This window comes from Pinus tabuliformis, chromosome 7, assembly GCF_031772625.1.
Source record: "Pinus tabuliformis cultivar Carrire ecotype Pingquan chromosome 7, CPIR1, whole genome shotgun sequence".
NCBI classification, from domain to species: domain Eukaryota; kingdom Viridiplantae; phylum Streptophyta; class Pinopsida; order Pinales; family Pinaceae; genus Pinus; species Pinus tabuliformis.
In genome coordinates, this window is record NC_142293.1 from 1,579,070,167 (window position 1) to 1,579,083,004 (window position 12,838).

Here is a 12,838-nt window from a genome sequence, read left to right on the forward strand (position 1 = left end):
AGGGAAATGTTATGGGGGGATTAGATCTCTGATTCAGGATTCTTTGGTTGGTATCTAGCATTGTTTGAGAATCTCTGCATCATTTGTTATTTGAACATTATTCTGCAAACATGTATTTTCTAATGAAATCTATTCATCAGTTGCCTTTTGTCAGTTATAGAGAGAGAGGGTACATATGCAGTTGCTGGCAAAAAGATCATTGTTGATTAAGGAAGCCAAACTGTTAGATTCGACCACTTATTCTGATTCCATAAATGTGTTTGTTTGTTTAAGAGTATGTGAATACAATTGTATATACCCTTCATTTTCTTTCTTTTTTTTACGTAAACATTTTTTTGTATGTATTAAAAGTATCCTCTACAAAAGCAAATCAAAACTCATAATAAATAAAGATTCATAACCTTATGAAAATGAAAAGTTAAAAGAATGTACAAATTAATAAGTTTAGATATGTCTTAAACTAATTCGAGAGATAAATGAGAAGAAAATACTTGACAATGAAAATATGAAATCAGTCTACAGTTGACTTCCCTATTTGAAGCATTTACAAAGATCACAATATTTTGCTCTAAGCAAAGAGTATAGTCAAAAACATGAATCAAAGAATGGAGGACCCATGAAAACAGCATAATAGAAATCTGTGTATTACACCGGACTTTCCTAAAAGTCTATGTGAATAAGAAAACAAATTTTTCCGATTGCAGAGTAAAATATATCAGTATCATTGTCCCCATGCTAGACCTGCAACAAGTATAAAATGAATGTAAGAACTCAGTACTTCATTTGTACTAAAAAAATGCAAGTAAATTAACTCATATCAAAGAATGCAGACATCTAAACATGGGAATAATTTTCACTCTAATTGATAATAAGGAAAGGATTGTTGTAATGTCCTCGAGGGATTAATTGTCCCAAGGGATGAAGTATCCTATTGATCCCCGTAGGCTATAGTCCTCGATAAAAGGGAATCCCCAAAATACCCAATGATGGGCAAGTTTTGGGGCATCTGGGGCAAAAAACCCAAAGTTGGAGTGGGGTTTGGTCACTGGTGTGAACATCACTCAATTAATTAAACAAAAATACCCCTCATGAAACTATAAATACAAGAGGCCTAGAAGCACTTGAGGCATAATTGGATTGCATCATTTGTCTTTGATTTTCTTTGAGCCTGAGGCTCTGAGGGTTGAATATCCCATTTTCTTTGACTAGTTTTGGTGGAGATGATCCCACCCTACCTAGTCACTCTTTTTCATTCTTTTTATTGGTCTCTTGTTCTGGAAACCGGGTTTTAATTATTGAAAGGAGCAGCGAATTAATTTTGGGAAAACCTGTGGCAAAGTAGTACCTAACTCTACTTAAGCTGGACAATTTCTTTGAGGTTCAGTTATTAACTTATTGGACAAACCAAAATCTTCTTGAGTTTAGTTATCGTGGTTTTTTCTATGTGTGGAAAAAATTAAGACGTCCTGAAACACATCACAACTCCAGAGGCCAGTATAACGGATTTGAGGAAGATTAACAAGACAATGAGGCAACATCCACCTGAGGAGGATTGTCTAAAGCAGATCACCTATCTTGAAATAATTTTCTGAAGCAGATCACATACCCTGAGGCTGAGCAACCATTCTGTAATAGATCGCAATTCCTGTAGCCATCATGTGACAGACCGAAGTCCAAACGTGGACCTGTGATAGTCCAAGGCATCTAGTGGTGATAATCCAAGCCCTTTTAAGGCTGAGTGAGACCTCCTCGAATCATCTCATGGGTCTTGTAGCAGACTGGGTATGTTCTGAGGGTCAGAATATCATTTGCTACCTTATGATTGATATGAAGGGTTTCCTAAAGTCGATTTCCATAGATCAAGGGTCCTGGAATATAGTGCGGGCCTTGTAACTAAAAGAGAGTTCCTGAGGAAGTGGGAGGGTCTAACTCGCAATATGTCTGAGGTATTGAGGTGAATTATGTGCCAAATCTGAGAATGCATCTTTGCCTGAAGTAGACATCACCCCTTTTCTCCACTTTCCATCAGCAAATCGAAGAAACTCATCTGATCTACGTTTGTCATAAGTCTGAGAACTGCTAAGGCAGTTTACGAGTAGTAAAAAGGGCTTAGAGAGCTCTGAAGGAAGACTTATATAGAGCCAGGAAAATTATCAGTCCTAGTTGGGTATGTTCTGGATAATGTTAGCAGAATAGTTTTCAAAGTTGTGGATCAAAATAGTTGGATTTGAATTATTTTTAAAGTCTGTGGAGTTCACTTGTACTGCAACTCTTGAACCCAGGTTGTATTGGCATTATTGAACAGTTACAAAACTATGTTGAATGTTATTGTGGAGTAGTGATATTGTTGAACAGTGAGATTGTGTTTGGATCCTATTATACTATACCACTGAATGGGATTTTTGTTTCACTGCTTAATTGAGTAAATAAATTTTGAAACCCTAGTACAAAATTACTAGTGATGAAAGTAAGCATTTTGTCTAATATAAATAATTAATTATCAGCACTATAGTTGAATTTAGAAGAATTTTGCCTAGAAAAAATAGAGCTTTGGAACAGGTAGAATATCTACCTCTCAAACCCAAGATGGAGGTGCCAGCAACAAAGCCACCCATGGCTCCATTCCAGAAGTCCTTCTCTCGAAATTTCTCAACCATGTGATTCATCATGTAAAGACCTCTCCGATTGCAACAAATGTGAGACCATAACTCCCCATAAGTTTCACAGTCTTGATCAAACCTAAAAGGGAAATGCTCCTTTCAACCTTCGGCACATTATACCATCTGGCCATCATACCTCCCCATACATACCCCCAACGAAACCACTCATCGTGCCACTAAAAGTCTTAAACGTTAAACTAGGGGTGTCTTCCATCCTTATCTTCTATATAGGATCGATTTCCACTAGTGTCTTTCCTTGAAAAATCCTCCAAAAATGGAATTCTTTCATATTAAAGCCCTAGATCATTAAAACCATGGATAAAGATTTAGGTTTGATTCCGAAAAATGACTATATAGACAATTCCTTTGATTCCACTGAGAGGATAATGTAATTTGTCCCCTAATTCTGTGAACTCATAGTTCTGAAACAAATTTATTGTGGATTTAATGAACTTATATTACATTTCATGGATTCTAGAACCTATGTCCCCTGGGTTTTTTGATCAAATAAACCACTTGTCCTGTATATGTAATAAGCAGAAATGGGTAAACCAACACATAGAAATCTTGAAGCAAGCTACACCAGAGAACCCAAATTCCTATGCCTGAAATAAAACAGAGAAGAAAGGGAGCCGAATTCTCTTTCCCACAATAGCCGTTTCTTTAAGCCTGTCTTTCCTCCACCATGCCTGCGACATCCAACTTTAAGCCTTCGATCGATGCAGAGAGTGAATGCAAATAGCACAGATGATCAATTCCATTCGAGTCCAAGAAGCACCTGGAAGTATCGCCGAGCGAGGGCAACTGTGAGGTCTCCACTTGGAGAAGCACCTGGAAGTAATGTAGCATCGAGCGAGGGCAAGGGTGAGGTTGATCCATTGGGTCGCATCTCAGTTTTATAATTTGTAGTTAAATCTCTAACTAACGTATATCGGTCTAATCAATTGGATGGGTAAGATTATTTTAATCGTCTAACACTTAAATCAAAGGCTCAGAAATGTACACGTAACCCAAGAGGAAAGTTGATTTCAAAGGGAAATGCCTTACGGCGTAACTAGTGTGATTATAAATTAGCTATAATATTTCTTTATGATTAATAATTTTTTATTCATTCAAAATAATTAATCGGTTATTACTAAAATTATTATAAATTAATTATTATCATATATTATAAGAATGACAAAGTGTTAAAGATTAAAGTCTATTTCATGGTTTTTTATAAAATGTAATGGGTTTTAGTTTGAGAGTTTTGGTGAACCATTGGTTTTCCTAAGTGCATGGACTCAAGTATCAATCACCCCTTTTGTGACATTTATGAAATAGGTGTATCTCTTATAATAGTGGGAAAATATAGAGGTTATAAACCATAAGAATGTTTTTTCAATTTCATCATTAACCTTCAAAGCCTTAATGAATACTTACAATAATAGTGTATCCTATCATCACATTGAAAGCTATAGAATTAAAAACTTGTATGTTTATGGTTTAGTCTAACTTATAGACAAAGTGGTCCTTTTAAGAGCATTTTCCCTAGTTAATTATTTTTAGAAACTTGAGATTGAGTTGTTTAATTGATGAAATTCATGCATGGGTTTTTTAGAGTGCTGAATCCATTTATGCATTCAAAAATATATTTTAAACAATAAAAAACCACAATCTTGCTTGAAATTGTATTCTCTAATTTTGGTGAAGAAAATTGTTTCTTTTATAATTTAGACTACCCATACATTTATTACTTATTTATGGGAATATAGAGTGTGTTTGTGACTAGTTTTCATGATAATGAAAACTATAAAAGTAAAAATATTATAACCAATCTAGATTCCAAGTTAAAATTTTTATTTTTCCTAATTAACATCATTAACTAATTATATCTCTTATGTCTCTTTTTGTACATCTTTATGTGAACTTTAGACACATACATATTGTTCCTTGTGATTCTACATAGTTTTTTTTAACTATAAAACTTTCTCCACTCACACACATAAATTTTAATTGTTACTACTTTGTGTGAATGCGCATACTTACTATTTACCATGTTTTAATAGGATATTATTAATGTCCTTTCTATGAACTATGTTCTGATCACTCCTTCCTACCTTACTATTCTTATCCAATTTAACTTTTGCCATGGTCAAGTTATTTTAACCGTATAGCCCAAGTATTTAATTTTCCATTAATATGTATATATGCGGTGACTCTTGCGCTTGAGGTTATGAGGTATCTATCACGAATTTTGATGTATTAACCAAATTCTATGGCGGAGTTTGCCAAATATTTACACTTATATGATATGGACGCTAATTTGCTCATTCAACATTAATTGTACTATGCTGCGTTGGATTCCATATTATTCACCACTTCCCCTTATTTCTAAGTGAAGGATTTCATGGTAGTCTTCCAAGTGTCACTAAATAATCACCCAATCTCGTGCGTCCACGATGTCCTCACCCATGTGAAGATGTGCGCTCCTCATTTTCGCGCATGGAACCTCCTGTATTAGGATTAGATCAAGGGTTACAATGGTTTGTATTTCAATCGACGGTGGAGCTCTCTTCCTTCGCAAACCCTAAAGTACTTTGTATGTCAGCGATCTCTCATTTAGTCTGTAATGCTTTAGCGAATGTCACTGTGCCCAACTGATGAAAGGTGACCTTTGCAATAACCACCACCGTAGCCCTTCAACTCTGGCTGGTTCCTTCGGTTTACTCACGAACATCAATAAGAAACTCAAGTATAGCAAGAATCGTTAAAAACCTTTCATTCTTTACTGGTTTATTCGGTGGAAATCCTCTTCTAGTTAAGTCTTTACTTTCTTACATGTTTTCGGTGGCGCTAAGGGTAGAAATCGTCTTACCTGAGTACCTTAGTGCTTCCTCTACCTAGGTACATTTGATTTATTTCTTCCTTCACTTTCCTAGCTCAGAGAGGGTTTCAGTATCTCAAGGTTTTCTCCATTATTTCTCAGGTGAGGCGAGATAATGGTGAGTTAATGGAATGAGTACCACTCTTCTTCCATTACACAACCACACTGGGATACTGGATGTCGAATTTTCCATAGAAGCATCACCTTCTGTTAGGGTTTCCAGGTAACATAGGCTTTTACAACGTTTTCTTCTGTGGCTTGATTTCCTCAAGTTCCTTCTTTCTTTCTGTGCATGGGAATTACTAACTTTTTTGTTTTCTTTTTTGTTTGTTTTTCAGGAACACAGATGACCAGGTATCTAACTTGACCAGGTATACTCTGCCCTTATGCCGATGCTATTCTTTTCATTAATTTTGCCTTAACTTACTGTGTAGCTTATCTTTCTTCGTACAGGTAATTGTACGGCACCCTTTGCAGCTCCAACTGGTTTTCACTTCCTTTATTTCCTGCAATAGCTAACGTGCTTTCAATAAAAGAACGGGTATAAATTTCAAGTCCTCTTATGCTGGTTTAATCTAGCTGCACGCTTTTGCCTGGTGCCCTCATACTTTTGTTCCTTCGCTCGGTTCCCAACGCGAAATTATTTTTCTGAATTTACTATTGTTTACCTCTTTTAATTTTTTTTTGTTTCCAGGGTTCATACCCAACCCAAGTTTTGCGGTTCGGCCCCATGTGTAGATCAGTTCCTCTGGCTCTCCTCTCCGCTACGCAAGGGTATCATATGCAGACCACTGGAACAATGGTCTCCACTCTTAGAGAGTTTACTGCAAGCTACACCCAGGTAAAATTAGTATTCGAAAACTCAATAACGCCAATAAGTTGAACGTCCCCGAACTTTATTTCTGTAATCTTGCATCTACAATTTGAGATCAGTAGAATTTTCCCCTAGGTTTTGATAGGTCATTTTATTATACTGCTAATCTCTATCTTTGTGGGATTGCAGGGTTTTAACTGAGGAGAAAGGTATAAGGCAGGGCACATCTATCTATACCGCCTACCATTTCCTAACCAGGCAAAAGTTGTCCTCTTTTTCTGCTTTCTACATTTTATTTCATTTACATTTACCCTGTAGCACCAGTAATTTCTTTATGAATTTATCATACCCAATTTATCTTGGTTGCAGGTGTCGATTGCCCTCTACATAAATCCTTATAGTATTTCACTAACATGGTACCGACATTATTACCCAACACTACTTAGAACCTCCAGGTTGGCTTTTCCCCACCTTCACTGGGGTCCGAAGTGTTGCAGTGCTAGTGATGGTCCTGGTGATGTTAGTATGCGCGCACTAGAAATGCTCCTGGAGTAATATATTTGTTATGAAATTATAGTTACAGAAGTTCGCTTCATATTGTCCCTTCTAGTCAGTGATTACCAGCATACCAGTCATTAGCTATGGTGAAGTTTACGCCATTGTAAAATTTATATGCTTATTGTATAACACCGGCGAGTTTCTTTTTCAATTTGCGAATTGTTTTGCACCCTAAGTATGTACTGTGAACTGTTGAAACCTGTAATTGAATTGATTTACAACACATTAATGTACGTTTCTTTTTTAATTTGCGAATTGTTTTGCACCTTATGTATATGCTGTGTAACTGTTGATACCTGTAATTTTAATTTACAACACATTAAAGTATGTTGGATGCAGTGTGAATGATCATGCTTGTTCATACTCTCGTCCGTCTGTATAGGTGTTATTCTTTGATGATCCTAAGCACGTTTCCAGCCATAATTGTAACTCAAACTCAAATCCTTTCACTACAATAATGCATGCACTCAGTTGAGTTGTACGCAGCTATTCATTCCCCACATATATATATATATATATATATATATTTTTTTTTTATTTTTTTTTGTTACATATTCATCTTAGCGCGGGATTTCTCATAAAACCTAAATCTGCCGAATTCATGATGAACCCCAAAAACGTTAGGTCTGTTCTGCCGAATTTATTATGAACCCTAACACGTTAGGTCTGTTATTCTCCCAAAGTATCAAATTGGTTTATTTCATTATATGGAAATTCCAGTTTATATTGAGAAAATTGGGTAAGATGTTTTGTAAATCCAAATTATAGTTGTTAAATTTCAAAATTTTAAATGTACTATAGGTTTTTGATAATGCTGAATCTATTTAGACCATCAAAAACATCAAAAACATGATACAAACACTGCCTCTACAAAATTTTGTAAAATTCTTTTATCCAAACCACTTTTAACAATAGAAGCAATTCCTCTCATGAGTAGACTACACCATATTTTTATATAACCTACCAGGCAATTCCTCCTCTTGGGTAGACTACTACATATTTTTATATAGCGTACAGTACAATAATATAAGGCCGTTAATATGAATCCGCGTGCAGGCTTATGGATTTAATTCAATTCTTACCCTTGTCCACGATATGAATCCACGTGAAGGTGGATGGATTTAATTTAATTCTTAGCCTTGTCCACGAACCTCTCCAATGTGAATGTGTGTTGTGTAGGTTGATGTTTTAATTTCAAGCTTCGGTGCAATAATCGTTTATAATTGATTGCCCATCATAAACCCTGTGCGAGCATTAATCCGGTATGAAAACACTTGTTCTCGTTTGCAATTATTTTCATGGGATTTGAATGAAGTGGACACCTGAAATTGGAAGTGCGGATGAATATATTACTTCAAATACTAGGTGGATTGATTAATTAAAAAAACAATTGGAAGTGCGGAGGAATATATTACTTCAAATACTAGGGGATCGGTTAATTAAAAAACAATTATATGAGTCTGGGTTAGAGGGGATTGATTAATTAAAAAAGCAATTATATGAATCTTATTTATGGTTTTTTTAATGTGTGGTATTAGAAAGTTAGAGGGGATTGATTAATTAAAAACTAATTATAGTTATGGTTTTTAAGCTATGGTATTAGAAAGTTATAATAACTCATTATTATTATTATAAAATAATTTTTATTATAATTATAATATTAATTTTAAATATATATTAATTAATTTTTATGATTTTTCAATATTAATAATTTTATCAATTTTCTAATAAAAATTTCTCTTTATTTAGTTTTAAAAATATCTTATTTCAACTACTTTTTTATATAAATAACTTCTTTATAATATGGAAACTTTCTTATAATATAAAAACTTTTAATTCTTAATTATTATACACTAACTTCTACTTTCTCATATGTATAATAGAAACCTTTATTTCTTAATTATTACACACTAACCTCTACTTTCTTATATGTATAACTTTAATTTCATAATTATTACAAACTAACCTCTATTTAAGAGTATAATAAAAATATATTATTTTAAATTTTTTCTCACAATTTATTATCAAAAATAATAATAACCTTATCAAAAATGTGTTATTTTTTAACCTTAATATTATAATGTGAATATTTTATTTAGTAATGTTAAGTATTCATTTTTTCAACCCCACTAATCTCAATATTATAATATGAATATTGTATTTCATAATGTTTGTAATTTAATTTCATAACATGAAGATTATATGACTAGGTAGAATTATAAATCAATTATAATATTTCTTTATAATTAATAAATTTTTGTTTGATCGGAATAATTATAAATGGGTTAATTGGTTATTGTAAACTAGTTATAATATTTTTATAATTAATAATATTTGTTTTCATCAAATAATTATTAATGGGTTATTATTGTATTATAAAGAAATTTTTATTTCATCAAAATAATTATAAATTTGTTGTTATTATATATTATAAAAATTCTAAAGTGTTTAAGAATAAAGTTGATTTCATGTCTTTTATAAAAGTGAAAGGGTTTTAGTTTGAGTGGTTTCACGAACTATTAGTTTTCATAATGTTATGGACTCAAGTCTCATGAAACATGTTGTAATTGCCTAGTTTGTGACTTTTATGAAATAGTTGTATTAGTATAATAGTGGGCAAACATGGAGGTTATCAACCATAGAACCTAAATGAGGTTTTAAGAATGTTGTTTGAGTTTCATCATGAACCTTCAAAGCCTTAATGAAGACTTACAAGAATAGTGTATAATGGCATTATAGTGGGTGCTAGAAAATTGAAAACAAGTATAGGTATGGCTTAGTCTAATTTATTGACAAAATGGTCCTTCTAAGAGCTTTTTCTCATTAATTATTTTTAGAAACTTGAGTTTAAGTTGTTTAATCTATGAAATTATAGTGGTGCATGGGTTTTTTAGAGTGTTGAATCCATTTATGCATTCAAAAATATATTTTAAACAATAAAAATTCATAATCTTGCTTGAAATTATATTGTGGGATTACTTGAAAAAGGTTATTTCGTCTATAAATTAGATTGTGCTCATATTTATTACTTATTTTTGCTAGTATGGAGTGCGTTCATGACTAGTATGGAAGGATATTATCTATAGCATATCCTAAGAGGCACTCTTTTCCTTAGCATGAGCCACATAAAAAACTTTTCTTTAGGTGGAAAACTTAGTGTCCAAAATTTTTCCCCACCGTCGTGGATTTTCTAGGCCTTGAAATTGAGAGAGATCCATATTTTGGAGAATATCTTCCATTTGAGTTAGGGGCCCATATTAGTATATCCAATGATTCTAATAGAGATGTGTTGGAGAAATTTAGAGTTATGGTTTTAGGATTCCACTTCGTCCCCTTCTAGATGAAAATCAATGGAATTCAACAAGATCCAAGGACTCAAAGGAATATGATTATGAGAGGATTTATCTAGTTTTAAAATACCTGCTTCAGATAATTTTAGAATGAGAGGGTCTCGGAAATGGAAACAATGTAAGCTTCCAATCTGGGGATCTTTCCCTAGTAGTATGTTTATTCCCTTGTCAATCTTCTAGCATAAATGATCACCAATGATATGAAATTCCTTTGTAATTCCTTTCCAAATGATGGACACAACATTTTGAGAATTTAGTGGGGATATTCTCCATGCTAGAATAGATTGAGGTTTGATGTATTTCTATTTTCTAAAAAAGAAACAATTTGCAAAAAAGGGAAGTTTAATATTTAAACATTACAGAGAAGAAGGGTAAGCTTTATAATTAAAAAGTTGCAAAAAATTAAAACAAACATCAAAAAAGATATAATTTATATATATTATCCGTGGAAACATAGGGTTTGTGTCTAATAGTGGACATGGATGCTGGTTCTTGGCAAGGTCCCTTCTCAAAATGAAAAACAAAGGATTATGAGTATATCTGAGAACTCCCATTAAAAACCCTTAAAACCTTAATTTCCATTGAATCATCACTTGCTTTGGCACCATTGATCTGAACCTTGGGGGATAATATCCAAGAACCATGAATTTTGAGAGAGGAGGAAAGGAATATATAAATCTTCCAAGCAATGAATCTCAAAAACATTTAAAAAAAAGAAAAATACCCACACTGAACACAATAGGTAATTTTATTAATCGAGAAGAAGACCCTTTTCACAACTACATTATTCAGGGCCAATCTATCCTTTTTCAAGTACAGGCTCATTATTTATATTATTTTTGGTTCCTGAATAAGTTACATCATTCAATACCATGGGCAAATACAACTTTCCATTTGGATCATACTAAAAGTTCCAAAGAGAGTTAGTATGAAAAATTACACTTAAAAGAAGGTGACAAGGCGGAAAAGGCATAACTCCCTACTCGAAGCTCATAATATAGTGTGGGATTAGTAAATGGAAATACATTACATAGAGGAACTAAGCCACGGAATTAAAATTAGAATTCTGGCATCCAAGTCCAAATAAAATAACAAAGATAAACTTATAATATGGCAAGGGTAAATTTAAAAAATAGGCCAAACTTCAAAGGTCATAACTTACATCACAAATCTCAGACAGGGGAATTTGAGTAGTCAATGGAAATATTGAGTGGAAAAAAAATCATCCACTCACATATAGTTTTGATTTTGGCAATGAAAATCTCAGAAAATAAAAATAAGATTAGTAGGGACCTTAAGCACTAGAAAAACATGTCACAAAAATTGCTCAATTGTGTATCTAACATAATTGTTGCTTGTATATTTGATTGAATCATAGTGACAAGGATCATGGAATGGAATGTGCCTAGCGAACTCACAACTATGAGTAATAAGTGAAGAAGCATGGAAGGAAATGTGCCTAGGGAACTCACAACTATGAGTAAGAAGTGAGGGGTATGAATATTAGTATGGGAAATGAAGAAACAAAGTCGAATAGAAATAGAAAAATGTTACCAAGTTAAGGTGAACTATGACCTCAAAATCAGTACTCTAGCCCTCAAAAGTCATCTTTTTCTTTGTAAAATCAAGGAAAATGATCCATCAATCAATTGTGCTAATGGTAGCACCCTTTTTAATTTTAAAATTACAACATTTTGCAAAGTTTGCATATTAAAATCCAATGGAAGAATAATTTCAATTAGAGTGGTAATTTTTTTAACCAGAAAGAGTAGTATATTTATATACAAATCATGCCCATTCACATCCAAAATCAGGAGTTTACATAAAAAAATTAAACCTGCTAAAGGCTTCTCAAAATTCATTTGTTCCCCATCCCTTCCGAGAGAATTTTTCCCCAAAATTCCAAAAACATTTCCCATAACTAGTAGCATGTGGCTATACATTCTACAATCTTGATGTAATAAATATTTACAAGTGAAGTTTTCCATTGAAAAACATCTTTAAACTAAGAGAGAAGAAAGATTACTCCTCCATCGACGTTGGACTGTTAAGATTGAGACCATTATATTCTTCATCAGTCCTTGAGTTGTTCTCTACCATTTTGAGCTTCAGATGCTCAATTTGTTGTCTCAACATGTCCACCTCATCCTCCAATTATTGGATGTGTTCCTTCTTTTCAATTTGCTTCTCTCGCATTTCTAATGCCTCCTTCTATTGTTGATGGAAGCACCTCTATATAATTTCTAGAGCCTACCTAAATTCCATATTCTCTTGCATATATCCATTACATATATGCATGTTTCTACCACCCTCTCGAGCTCTTCCCTCCCTCGACCCCCCATCTAAGGCCAATGATGGCACCAAGAACTAGACAATGATCCCTCCTCCACTGATTTGCTCTACATCCTCATTTTCACCACCAAGGAGCTACCAGAGTGACCAATATCAAAGGTTCCACAAACTCCCCACTTAGGATTATTCTAGGCGATCAACCCAATGGCATCATCTTGATGCACAATGAAAATTCTTCCCTTACCAACACTCCACTTCCTCCCACAACTACACACGCCACCAATTACAACCCTTGTGT